At 43.6% G+C, this 14,042-nt stretch overlaps 1 protein-coding gene across 4 annotated transcripts in view; it reads left to right on the forward strand.

Moving 5' to 3' along the window:
* Positions 1 to 596: 596 nt before the first annotated feature.
* Positions 597 to 14,042, forward strand: part of FRMD1 (FERM domain containing 1) — a 73,603-nt gene continuing 60,157 nt past the window's right edge. The window contains exons 1-2 of one of the 4 annotated variants that reach the window (XM_054024549.1): positions 598 to 988; positions 11,997 to 12,031. The gene's annotated coding sequence lies outside the window, so the exon portion shown is untranslated. Of the gene's footprint in view, positions 989 to 11,996; positions 12,032 to 14,042 lie in introns of all 4 variants that reach the window. The other 3 variants (XM_054024550.1, XM_054024548.1, XM_054024552.1) reach the window with 3 other exon arrangements.

Consider the following 14,042-nt stretch of genomic DNA (forward strand, 5'->3'; position numbering starts at 1 on the left):
CCGGGGGGTATAGTTGCATATGCAAGACAAATCCTCTAATATCAGGCAGTCCCAAGAACATCAGTATGTCTGGTCATCCTAATGCCTCACACCCTGAAGAAAGAGGGAGCTGCTGAGGCTGGGAAGGAGAGCCAGGTTTAATGGGCTGCCAAGAGGTGTTAAGCGAGGGGAGGGGGTTAACCCGGGTCAGGGCGGAGGTTACTCTGCTAAGGGCTTGGCAGGAGGACGGAGGCACGGTGCTGCTGGGGCAGAGACTGTGAAGAAGGGCTGCTGCGAGGGATGCGGGGGTGCTGTGCACGGCCCAGGTGAGCCGGGGGCTACCGCGTGCCTACACTTTGCACGTGCAGCGTTCCCCGGGGCCCCGCCTCAGCGAGACAGGAACCCCTGCAGCTGCCCGGACTCACTCTCAGCGCTGCTAACCCCCCCAGCTCGCCTGCACCGCCCGGCGTTCCGCGACGAGCCGCACCGGACTGACACACCCTGCCGCCAACCGGGAGCGGGCACCGCCCACTCCCCACCCGCGCTGGCCAATCCTAGGGTAGCGGCCGGGGTGGGCGCGGCTGCAGCGTTCTCCCCGGGGCAGCAGGCGCTGCGGGCGCCGCCTCTCCACGTGCACTGCCTTGAGAAGGCAACAAAGCGGCTCCCGCGGCGTGTTTACAGCCGCTAGCCGGGTCTGAGGGGTAGCGCCTGGGGCTGCCTGGCCCCTCACTGCAAGTAGCAGCAGCCCGTGCCGCGTGTGCCACCGTCCTGTACCTGCTGGGGCGTGTCTGTGGGAAGCCAGTGAATATATCCGCGTTTCAATCCCTCTCCCTGCTCTCGGGGGTGGTGAAGGGTACCTGGCCGCAGGGTGGGACCGAGCCGTTGCGCTGAGGCAGAGCATTGGATGCTGCGTCCGAGAGAAGGAGCTCAGGTTCCTCCTGCGCTTGGCAAAATCCAACCCCCCTCATCCTAAAAATAAGGGGGGATCGGTTGGCTATTGGCTCCTGCGGTAAGTACTGAGATCTATCGCAGACCTACTGTTCTAGCTAAAATGAAGTTTCCAAAGCCGCTGTTTTTATGCAATAGGCTTGTATAGACTAAGCACTGTTAAGCTATTATTAGGGATGAAATTTACTAAGCCCCGTTGTGGCAGATTTATACACCCTATTTAGTCTTCTGCTTTACCTACTTAAATGTTTAAGGTATTGCTAGTTTCCAGAGTCTTTTAGCAACAGAATTCTCCTGCTGCAACAGGTGCTTAAATACAGAAATGAGCACCTCTGATCAAAGCCAGTCCATCCATCCTGGTCTGCTTTTTGGTTCTAAATTCAGGCTACTATGTTATTAACATAATGGGGGTTGACATTTTCAAAGCTTGTTGGAACAAGTCCCCTTCTTCCCCACCCTGTCCCAAACATGAATCTTGACTCACTTGAATATACTTAGATGTAGACTACTTTGTCATGGGAATGGGGTAGTTCATTACTGTTCTCATTGTTTGTGTAAGTGCAATACTCCATCTTGTCTTAAACGCCAGGATTAAGATATTTAGTGATGTTTTCCATGATCCTCATTTAGGGTTTTTGAAATTATTCTTCTGGGAATTTCACTTTGGTGAGTTGTTGTCTTTTATAGGCTTGCTTTATGGAGTAAAATCTTGGTTCAGCACTTTTCAATGTTTAGACTAGAATCTTTAATCTGCCTTCATTCAGTACCCTAAATAGTCAGCGGCCTGATTCCTGTCTGCATTACAGCTTCTACCATTATTACCATTGATGGAGCTGAACCCACTGGTGAATTCCAGCTATGAAGTTTGCTAGTGAAGGCAAGGTCTAAGAGAATTAGGTGTTGATCCTTCTCTAGTGGTGGGAACACTTCTATGCCAATTCCTCCAGCAGTTTTGCTAACTGGTCTGTTTCTACAAAAAGAGCATCACCTCTGATTAAAACAAAGCCCAGCTGAAGTAAGGGTTTGGATCATTTATTGACTGGTGGTAAACTTAGGGTTTGTTACTATTACACCTGTCACCTACTAAAAACCATAAAATGCCACACTCCTCTCCTTTTCCCCCTGTTTGGGAGCCTATGATTGTTTAGTATTGTATAATATAAGACAGGAGTCCAAGCTACTTCAGTGTTCTTGGCCCATGCACTCCGTTGCTTTTCTCCCTGAAAATACTTCACAGAGAGTGTGCGGTCAACAAAAAGAGCTTGGGAATTTTAGAAGGGGCAGTTAGTAGCTAATGTGAAAGTTGTTTTCACAGAATAGTTTTCTTAAAGAAATCATAAGCAGTAAAGGAATATTGGGGGTTAGAGGTCGATCAGGTGAGAGTTTATAACAAAGTAGAATTTCAAAGTAAATGATACTTCAAAATTTTTGTTGAGTGGCTGGCTACAAATCAGATGCAAGGGTATCAAATCTAATATGTTTGTGTATATAAATGTATTAAGTATTTCTTCTGAGAAGCTATAATTCTGCACAAATACAGATTAATAATGACACATTGTCATTGCTAAGATACCTTGGAGTACTACTGTTCCTCTCTGAATTAAGGTTATATTTTCTGTGGAAATAATGTGGATTGCAGACAAGCAATGTTGACCGTGATCAGTCCTGTGATGAGAAGGAGTTCTCACTTTGTGTGTGTTTAAAATTTTATTCTTAGTCTCTTGAAAAATCTTCAGTGCTGCCTACTTTGCCAGTAGTTTCTCATCACTTATACAAATTTATTTTCATCAAGTTCTTAACATTAATATAATTCATAGATTCTCATTTTGGTTCCTCCATAGTAGATCATTCTCTGCATTTTGGGGTATTTATCCTCTAGTTAAAATTATTAGTCTCTAGACTTTCAGAACATGTAATTGTTCTGGTACATGACTGAAATTAAAACAACTTTATTGCCACAAAAATGGCAAGACTTGGAAATAAATCTCTTGGCAGTAGTACAAGATGAGATTCTTGCCTATCAATGCCAGTCTGCATGTTTTCACTATATAAGCTTTTTTATGAGCATGGGGTATATTTTTGTGTTAATCCACACACATTTTGCAATAATTAATTCTTATGAATGGTTTACATTTACAACTAAAATAATCTTGGATATGGACTCTATATGACGAATAAAAACTGATATCTTTCAGTTGTAAGCAGAGTATAGTCAACAAAACTGTAGATCAATTAATCTCCGCTGCCAAAAAAAATTAATGGAAAGTTAAGGTTGCTTCTGGGGTTGCCTGGTGCCCTTCCAGAGTGCGAAGGGTACTAAACTTAAACCTCTGAAAGTCAGGAAACACCGAGATAAGGTAATGCTTCACAGGCAACCTCAACTCTGGCTCCTTTAAACAATGTCAGGGAGTCTCTATGAAAGATCCCAGGACAGTACCCTTATCAAGGATGTGAAGATCGATGGGGAAAACTCTTTAGAGTGCATAAATTGTTAAAACTCTTTCATCCTTGCCTTAAGGAATGCCTCAGGGCCATCCTCTTACCTCAGTAAACTTTGTGCTGCAGAGTGGTGTGTGCTAACATTTCTAGTATTCCTAGGATCAATGGTGGAGAAAAGAAGATAGGGAGGATGTATGGCAATATGTGAATGCCAGTGCAGATAAGGCATTCTAGTGGGCACAGAGACTGTACAAGGGATTATTAGAATAGTTCACCCCATTATTATGTTGCTTGTTCCTTTTGACATGGCTAATGGATGTTGTGACCAGTGGAGGTGACAGTAAGTGCTATGCTAACCAGCTGCAAGTACTCCCTGCATCAATACTGGAAGACCTAGTCTAGTGAGAGGTAAGGGGGGGTGTTGCTCTCTAATTAAGAGTAATGAAGTGGAGTTGTGATGAGCACAGAAAACTCATCTATATTAAGTATCCTTTGTCATCCCCCTCAGGGGCAGAGTTAAGGTAGTAAGTACTATGGGAGCGTAGTGTAGCAGGCATTACCTTAACTCTGTATTTCAGAGGTTTAAGTGTAGCCACTCTACACATTCTGGAAGGGTACAAGACAGTGTTAGGTAACCTAACTCTGTGCTAGCATTTTTGGTGGTCAGTATCTTGTTTTGTTGTTGCTGTTAAAGAAAGCAGTGTTAGTGAGGTGTGCTGGAATGAGGGGCATTGAAAGGGAGATGATTGTGAGGGCCATTTGGAGGGTTTGTGGCATCTGCTAGCAGTTTTGTACCTACCAGTAGAGGACTGGGGAATTTTGGTAGCCCCAGAGAACCACTGCCTTTGCTGGGGGGAAAGTAGATCAGTGTCCCTTTTTTCTCAGAAAGGAAGGAGGGTGGAGAAAGGGAGTGCCATGAGTCTGTGTAGTGAAGTGACTCTTTTCTTTCTGAGGTTTGTGGTGTTTTGTTTTGGTTTTTTCCTCCCCCTTTGTACACCTCCTGGGGTATCATATGTCACAGAGAGTCAGACTTCCCCCCCCACAGATAGGCAAACTTCCCCACTATCTTTTTAGGAAGTGTTTGCATCAGCATCGGTAACCACTTCTCCTGCCCCTCAGCCATGCTATTCTCTTCCTTCTCTGAACCTTTCCCTTTGGGCTCTCCTAATGATGAGAGGTAACTACCTCTCTGCAGGGTTCCTCACCCCCATGCAGCTACATCGCCTGTGCGCTTTTCTCTCCTCCAGTGGCCTCTGGTGGTGCAAGGGCCTCTACAAAATATCTTTCAAAAGGGCAAGGATGTTTTAGCATGTAAGACTTTTACCAAAACATGTATTTCGAACATCGATCACCTAGAATTATAAAGAGCCACTTAGCTCCTGGAAAGCTTTATATTGTCCAACTAAAATGTTTTTCAATGTCCTGTTTTTATTACTAGAAATCTGGAATGACAACACAACTCATCCGCACCTTGCAGTGTATTGCTTTAAGTTATAATTTTCTGACATCTCCATTGGTTACTATAGAAATATTCATAATGTCACAATGTCATTATGGCTTCAGGTGAGGACTAACAAACCAGAACAAACGGATTCCTAAAGAGCAAATAACTTGCAAATATTGCTGCTCAAAAAAATTCAGAAAGAAACAGAAAATATATGATATGTATGCATAAGCAGATATAAAAGAGTTTTATAGAACTCAATTTGTGGTAGCCTTTCTGGTCTATTATCGCAAAATAGTGTCTGCATCTTTTTGATAGCCTGGTTTGGGGAATTTTGTGGCAAATGAGTCTTGTATAAAAGTGGTAAGCTGAGTTTAAAAACTCACTAATAAATCTTTTCCTTTTTTAAAAGCGAAAGGATCAGCCATTTTTTGCATGTGTGTTCCTCTGATTAGTTTGAGTCTGTTCAGATACCATAGGAAGCTTGGTGGTAAGGTAGGGATGCTGTCTCTTTATTTTATTTTCTATATATTCCTTGCATGCATACATTATCCCCAACAAAAAGAGTCCGTAAACAGTCTTTTTAGAGCATTCTGAACGTCTGAAGAAACAAAGATGTATTGGATACCGCTCTCAATTTACTGTTACTAATTTGATCCACTAGCACCTCAGGTATAAGGGATATGAACTGGTGGTAAACTTTATATCTGTTCAGTGCACAACAAAGTAGTATTCCCACTGTTAGACTGATTCAGAATAATGTAAATGACTTGCATGCCTGATCTACTCCAAGGTTACGATTCTTCTGTTCCTGCAGAAATTCCTTTTTAACTACACTGCTCCTTGATTATCTTAGCATTGTTTAGCTGCAGTACCTTAATTCTTTCTGTGGTGGTGGTCAGGCAGCAATTTTAACAGGGACAGATTGAGGGGCACAGCCTATCCAAATAATCCTCTTCTAAGTGTGAGTTGCTCTTTAGCATTTTATTTTGCCATTCTTCTTCCTTGAAAAAAAATTGTTTTTCATATTTGTTTAAAATTCTTGGCTTCCTCTTTCCTTTCCCTGCAAGGTTTAACTTCATCTTAACCAGGGATTGTTTTCTGTAGTGTAGTTTGGGTTCCTTTTTAAATTTCCCTATTCCTTTTAAATTTGATTACTAGCAGTACCTTGTGTGGCCCTTGAAGTTGTATTTAATCTTAAAAGCACTGCTGTTTGTGTTAATTTTGTTGGGGTTTTGGCAGACTGGAATTTTTGCTCTTCTATTGTACTAAACAGCAAGCTGAGTTCCAGAAATAATGGACACAAGATATCTGAAAGTCAACACATTTTACATAGATGACGTGATATTAGTCTCTGCACTGACTGAGACTGACTGACTAAATTTAAAGTAAGCACTGCAGAAATAGCTTTCTTTAGAAAGCAAATCTGTATCCAGAATGGTGGAGACTCTGAATATTTGGATATTGTGATTAAATTAACTATTGGGTAGCATTTGAATTTGGGGGGTGGATTTTCCTTCAGGTGGAGTTCATCCCATTTTTTTGAGATGGTATTAGCATAACTATTCTTGCCTCGGATGGCTTTTGAAGAGCAATTTTTGTTTGAGGGATAGCTCAGTGGTTTGAGCATTGGCCTGCTAAACCCAGGGTTGTGAGTTCAATCCTTGAGGGGGCACTTGGGGATCTGGGGCAAAAAATCAGTACTTGGTCCTGCTAGTGAAGGCAGGGGGCTGGACTCAATGACCTTTCAGGGTCCCTTCCAGTTCTATGAGATAGGTATATCTCCATATACTACAAATGTATCAGATTACACCAATCAGCATGTAATTATAAAAAAAAAAAAAAAAAAAAAACAAAAAAAACTTCCGTAGGGAGGAGATTCTTAGACTTTTTACAACGGGTTTATTTATTAACCACCTAACTCTCCAATATTTTGTACACCACTCAGTGCAATCAGACTGATGCTCTTTGGCTGTGTCTACATTTCTTTCTGAAATTCTCCTGCTGTTTCTGTAACATTTTCGGAGCACTAGAGCCGTCTGGCTGCTAATGTTCACACCTTCTTACCACTGTGTTGTCTAGACCTGCTTTGAGGTCTAGACAATATAGTAATAGAAATGCATATAGATAGAACCATGTAGTTGTAGACTATCCCTATGTCTTCTAATCCTGCTCTGAGCAGATCTAGAGGTCATAGTGGTAAAAACATGTCTGTCTACATTAGCACTCCCATTGGTAGTAGTGCCGGGGAAGCAAGAGCAGAGTTAGATTTTTCAGAGAGATGCAGATGCTGCTTTTAGGACCACTTTAAGACTGTGTCTTCACTAGGGAAAAGTGTTTAGAAAAACGTTAGAAATGTTTTGATTTGGTGTTTTACAAATAAATGTTTCAATTCAGGTTGACAGCACGTGAATAAAAATATTTCATCTAGGTTTTTTTCCTTCCCACTAAACATCAAAACATTTCAGCAAAATCAAAATTTTCCCATGTTAATTGAAAATTTCCAGAAACTGCATTTTCTATAAAAACAAATTAACAAAACTACATTGGCAAAATATTCCTAACCAGCTGTGGCGCAAGGGTATAATTAGAAATGTTACATTTACCCTTCCAAAAACCTCAGTATAATCCCAGCAGGCTCGAAAAATGTAACAAGTACTCAGAGAACTTGCCCTGGAGTGATACCAATAGTAGATCCCATTCCTTACTTCCCTGAACCACTTGGAAAGGATCTCCCAGCCCTAAAGCCTGATCTACACTCTGGGGGATCGATCTAAGTTACGCAACTTCAGCTACTTGAATAATGTAGCTGAAGTCGACGTACTTTTAAGGCACCGCGGTAAGTAGATCTCTGTGGTAAGTCGATGGCTGATGCTCCCCCGTCAACCTACGCTTCTCACTCCGGTGGAGTATCTAAGTCGATGGGAGAGTGCTTGGCGGTCGATTTATCGCATCTAGAGTAGATGCGATAAATTGATCCCTGCTGGATCGATCGCTGGCTGTTGATCCAGCACGTAATGTAGACATGCCCTAAGATTCTGGGAAGGAGAAGAACCACTTTTTCATTCCTTCTGCCTTGTCATGGTGGCTCAGATGGGAAGAATTCCGTTCTCACCTCACTATCGCATTTCTAGTGGCAAGGGGCAGTGCCACTAACTCTTTTCCTTCGGTCTTATTATGAAGATCAAGGTGTTTTTGTTTTGTTTTTTTTCCTAACTGCCCCACTTTGCACTGCCAAAACACTCACTCCTTTCTCTCTGAAACACATGAGTAGAGGAAGGGAGCACCAAACCTAGGAGTGTTCTCTGTTCTGCTTCATCTTAGTGTATCAGGCACTGCGTGCCATTCTGTACTCTGAGGGGAATTCTGCGCCCCAAAATTAAAAATTCTGCATATTTTATTGGTCAAAATAACACAATACCATAATTGAAACTGGTGTGATTATAATTTATTTCAAAATACTGGTCAGCAAGTATGTCTGTAAAAATACAAACCAGAAAAAAAAATTAGGTAATTTTTTTTTTTTTTTTTTTACAAATGGATTCCTTACTAGTCATATTAATACAGAACTTTAAGTAATACATTTCTGTATTGTAGTTTAAATGAATTTCCCACACTTCAGAAGCAGTGCAAAAGGCTTGTGGGGATAGGGAAGGAGCCTGGGAGTGAACATGGAGGGTCATTGGGTGTGAAGTATGGAACAGGGTTTTTTTTGTGGGGGGGAGGACGGGATTGTTTGGGTGTTGGGGAGCCTCCCCCATGCAGACCATGGCTGACCCCAAGCCTCTCCCATTCAGTCAGGCACATCTACCCTGTCCTCTTGGTGCTCTACAGCACCCCTTCCATTCAGCCACTGGCTCAGTGCTGTCACCCTACTAGCTCCCAGTCTGTAACCTCCCAGCAGCCAGCATGCCCCAACCCTGTCCTAACCTGGCTCCACGGGCAGGGTGTTATGAGGAACACAGCCGGCTGCTGGCTGTTCTGGTGCCACAGCGTCCCCAGGTGGGTGAAAGGCAGAATTGCAGCACTTCTCACGCAGAATATTTTTTCTGCAGAAAATAAGTCAGACATGAATTCTGCACATGTGCAGTGGCTCAGAATTCCCCCAGGAGTAACTCTTCTTTGATCAGTACTGGATTGCTGGTTCTGCTTATGCATTGCCACAGATGTGCTTACTCTGATAAATGAGGGCCAGTAATGGAAGGGCAATGCACATGCATTTCTGGGTAGAGCTGAACTCTCTATTAGTGAATATCTTTCCAAGCCTTGCACCTTAAACCACAAAGAATAAAAAAAAGTCCTACTAAAAATTACATTGATGGTACAATTGACAACAGGAGCATGGTGTTTGTGGATTAACTTTGTTCTGTTGTATGTTTGTGTAGTGCAGGAGAGATGCAGAAGAGCCCAGATCAGGGATCTCAAACTCAAATGACCACGAGGGCCATATGAGGACTAGTACATTGGCCCAAGGGCCGCATCACTGACACCCCTCCCCCCCACTGCCTCTGGCCCTGCCCCCACTCCACCTCTTGCATGAGGCCACGCCCTTCCCCACCCCCATTCCTACCCCTTCCCCAAAGTCCGCACCCCAACCCCACCCCCTCCCTATCCCTATTCCAACTCCTACCCCAAATCCCTGCCCCGCCTCTTCTCCGCCTCCTCCCCTGAGTGTGTGGCTCCCTGCTCCTCCCCCCTCCTTCCTGGAAAGCGCTGGCGGCGGGAAGTGCCTGGAGGTAGGCAAAGGAGCAGGGATGCGGCGCACAGGGGGGAAGAGGGACGGCGGGTAAGGGGAGCTTGGCGGCCACAGGAAATAACTCGAGGGGGGGCGCAGGGAGCTGCGGGCTGCGTGTTTGAGACCCCAGCCCAGATTCTGATCTCTGCCGCATGACATGCTCCATCCCATATTTCCATAGTCCCATCCTGTGCTCTGTACACGTCTAAGCTAATCAATAATTCTAATGGCTACTAAATCTTAAACTCATATTCATGTGCTTGATTTATGTAGCCTGTACACATCCTATAAATCACACAAGTTTTGTTAATCGATATTTGCTGCAGAAAGTGGAGCCATGAGCCTTGTAGAAATAAACAAATTCATTATAATGAAGAACCTCTTGTCAGTAATTCAATTTGTTATGTGGAAAGAGCACTTGCAGCTACTGTGTCAGTGGAGAAGGTGAGATGGGTGATCCATTGCTCCTTAAGGGATTTGCATAGACAAGGCATTCTGGAGAGAATGCTGTGCTGAGAAAGAAATACATGCTGTTTCTGAAGGCTTCACTCTTTCAAGGGCTCTTAAATTTATATCTTACATATCTCTAATATTTGCAAAGCAATTTGCGTGTTTTTATATAATTGTCTATAAAATAATGTTATTAAGGTTGCAAAGTCAAGCCCTCAGAAGTGAGGAAGTGCCATAGTTAAGGATCCCTGTGCAATGTTAATTCAGTCTCCTGTGCATATGCATTATAACAGTGTCTAATAACATGATCACCATCTAGGCTTTGCATAGGACCGCTCTCTCAGAGGGTGTCTTCACTGCAGAGCTTAGCCTTGTGATTGGCACCGGATTATTTTGCTTGGGTGTGTGCAGCCATGTTGCAAAGCACTACTTGAGTTAGTGTTTTCACTGGTGCAGCACTCCCCGTGTGTGCCGCCAGGATTTCTGAAGGCATATCCCATCATTCTTAGTGCTGCAGTAAGCTAAGCCATTCTAATTCTGTCCCAGTGGATTGTGGGAGAGCTTGTCTGTCCTGGGCACCCATGCTGGGGGGAATTGTGGAAAGACACTGGAGGACTATTGACATTCTACTGATTTAGGCTGTGTCCTCACTGAAAAGTGGGTGGGTTATCAGCCCAAGTGAAAACATAAACTGGGCTCTAACCCTTACTCTCAGCTGTGCCAACTAACTTAGGTTGAAAGCACCACTTACCTCGGATAAGAGGGACAAGAAGAGGGTTATTGGCCACACACAAGTAAGAGCACGAGCTAGCTCTGCATATCAAAGTGTTTTCCCCTCTTCTCTCCAGCATTACCTCTGTCTCACCCAGGTTCAGCTTCAACCAGGGGCTTAGAGTTGGTAGATAGTGCTAGTTGCACTAGAGGAGAAGGAGCTGGATATCATTTGAGTATGGTTCAGCAGTTGAGACCAGTGGCTCTCAATTTTCACACATTTCCTCCACCTCCCAGCACTGTAATATAGATGCTAAAAAGGATGAGGACTCCACAGATGAGCTCACTGAACATCCCCAAAAGAAAGGATTGGAGCCACTTCAGAGCTTTTCCATCAACCCAAGCTACACCTTATGAGAAACGGTAATAAATGGTATCAAAGGCAAAACGATGCAAGAGGGCAACTACAGATGTTTTCTCTCTCATCTGTGGACAGGAGGCCACCCATGAATAGCCTGAACACTAACCGGGAGGGATCCAGTATATTGGCGAATATGTGCGATTGGAGGTGGTTTTTCCTACCTACCCTATCTTGTGCAAAAATAGGCTTGACACCAGGAGGTAGTCTGCAAAGTCTTCTCTTTTCGGAAATAATTTCTTCAGAATAGTCCAAACTATGGCATGTTTTGGGCTGGATTTTCCCTCTTCAAGAGGTGATACCAGTCTCTGTCAGCAGGGGTGCATGGTGCTCCTGATCAAGGATCTGACGTGCGAGTGCTGATTCGGATTTCTTCCAGCAATTCTAGTGTGCTGTGAATAGGCCAGATTTTGGTGACAAGTGTGTGTTCCATCGAAGTATGGAACACAGTATACAGAAAAGTTAACGTCTCACAGAAGCTCAACAGTACCTCCATGTTATGTAGAGCTGGTTTCTGGCTTGGCATGGAGGCAGCCAGGGTTGACAAATCAACTTACTGTCTGGAAATATTCTCCAGGACACGTTTTAGCTGCTTTGATGGCTTGGTGGAGGAAAAGAAGGATGTTTTTACTTCTAATAACCATGGCATAAGATCTCTCTATATCTAATCTTGTTTCCCAGCAATGACGCACCAGTTTCCCCCCCACCCCCATCTCATTGCATCTCATCTGAGAACTGTGGTGATCAGCAGAAACAATGAAGGGAGGGAGTATGTAGATGTTAGCATGTTGATGGTAGTGGCCAGTGTGTCACCATAACATCTCACCAGATCTTACACTCCTTAAAGCTGCTATTTCTTATTCTAATTACAGGGAATAACTATGGTATCTCCCGGATGCCACAATGGGTAAGTTTTGATTCTTCAGATGAGGGAGGTTCCTATTTGTGTGGGGAAGGCAGAGGTTAAAAATCCAATTGGTCCCAATTTATCCAGAAATGTTTAGGTTCTTTAAATATAAAGTGATAATTCCCTGTTCTTTTCCTCAACAAAGAAAATCATGCCGTCTCACTCTAACTGTTAATTGTTTTGGAGTTAAATGAAGTGTATCATTTTTGGGATTGATTATGATACTTCAGGGCATGATGCTTGCTGTTCGCTGAAATGTATCCTGAGAGCCCATTTGAAGGTCAGCTGGTGAAATTCTGAATAGGGTATGGGAAGAGCTTTTTGAATGGCTGATGATCTTGTGTGCTTTTCCTCTGTAATGTGCTGAACAATCACTTTCTGTCATCATAAAAGATGTGTTCCCAAAAATAATCTGTAGTGATTGATAATAAAACACCCTTCCTGGATAAGAATAATATGCACTTCAGGATAGAAACACAGAATTGCCTATGTCCACTTTCTCAATTTGAGTGTTTTCTTGCATTCTTTTTGGCTAGTGAAGTGTTACACTCTCACTCTTTATTATGGTGGTTAATACACAGAGACTCTGATCAGGGCCATAGTGTGTGGCACATTGTACAAACATAAAATACTCTACTAAGAACTGTCCATTCCCTTTAGCATACCTGTAACAAGCCTTGGGCCCAGTCTACACTTAAAAGTTAAGTTGCCATAGCCACATAGGTCAGGGTGTGACGTTCCCCTCTGGTGTTATCTGGACCGGGGACCTGCTAGGTCACTCCAATCCTTGATTCTGGGAGCCAGTCTTACCCTGCTCTGCTGTGAGAACCCCCACTCCTGGGCTGTTCACGCACAGCCTCTGGCATGTAAACTGCTCCTTGGCTTGTGCAACCGAATGACACTAGCCAATATCTCCTGTCCCAGACACAACCCTAGGAACCTCCGTCTTGCAGTGTCAAGTTATGCCTGCTGGACGCTGCAAACTTATGAGTTTATCAATTTCTTTGTTAAATTGACATGTACCAGGCTTGTTATCCCAAGGGGAGCCTCTGACACACTTCAAACCAAATGCGCTGCTTCAGGTAGAATAAACAAACAAATTTATTAACTATAAAGATAGATTTTAAGTGATTATAAGTCAAAACATAAGTCAGATTTGGTCAAACGAAATAAAAGCAAAACACATTCTAAGCTGATCTTAACACTTTCAATGCCCTTACAATCTTAGATGCTTCCCACCACAGCCAGGCTCTCCCCCGGACCCTTTCAGAGTCAGGTGAGCATTACCACATCGCAGTTCCCAACTGACCAAAGGAAGGGGGGTGACTCACTGGAGAGTCCAACAGATCCTTTTGTTGCTGCCTAGGCCAGCGTCCTTTGTTCCTGTGAGGCTGGGCTGGGTTTGTCCCATACATGCCCCGATGAGGTGTGAACTGCCTGGGCTTATTTTAAGCCACGAGGATACATTTTCAGCCTCATAACTATATACATAAAATTATAACCTATAACACTACTGCAACAACAATTACTATAACATGACTATAACAATGCTCAGTGCATCATAAGCCTTCCGAAGACACCCAACATGACAAAGTTTGCATTGGATACCACACAATCACTTTATAAGGATGAACATGGGGGTGTAGGGTGTTCCCACGAAGTACAGAATATCACAAGGGGTGCAAAAAATTCACTTTTCTGGCCAACAAACCTATGCTGACCTAACCCCCAGTGTAGATGCAGCTGCGTTGATGGAAGAATGCTTCTATCAACATAGCTATCATTGTCCAGTGAGGTGGTGTTCCTACAGCGATGCAGAAACCCCTCTGTCAGCAAATGTTGTGCCTACACCTAAGGGCTATGCCAGCACACCTATGGTGAGGTATCTGTGCCAACGTAGTCTCCTTAGTTTAGAGTAGACATACCCTTGCATGCACAATACGTGCTCTGAATTGTGGACATGCCTGCCAAATACTGTTGGATTAGACTTACTTTCTTTAGACTTAGGCTA

Source organism: Malaclemys terrapin, chromosome 3 (genome assembly GCF_027887155.1).
Source record: "Malaclemys terrapin pileata isolate rMalTer1 chromosome 3, rMalTer1.hap1, whole genome shotgun sequence".
Lineage (NCBI taxonomy): Eukaryota > Metazoa > Chordata > Testudines > Emydidae > Malaclemys > Malaclemys terrapin.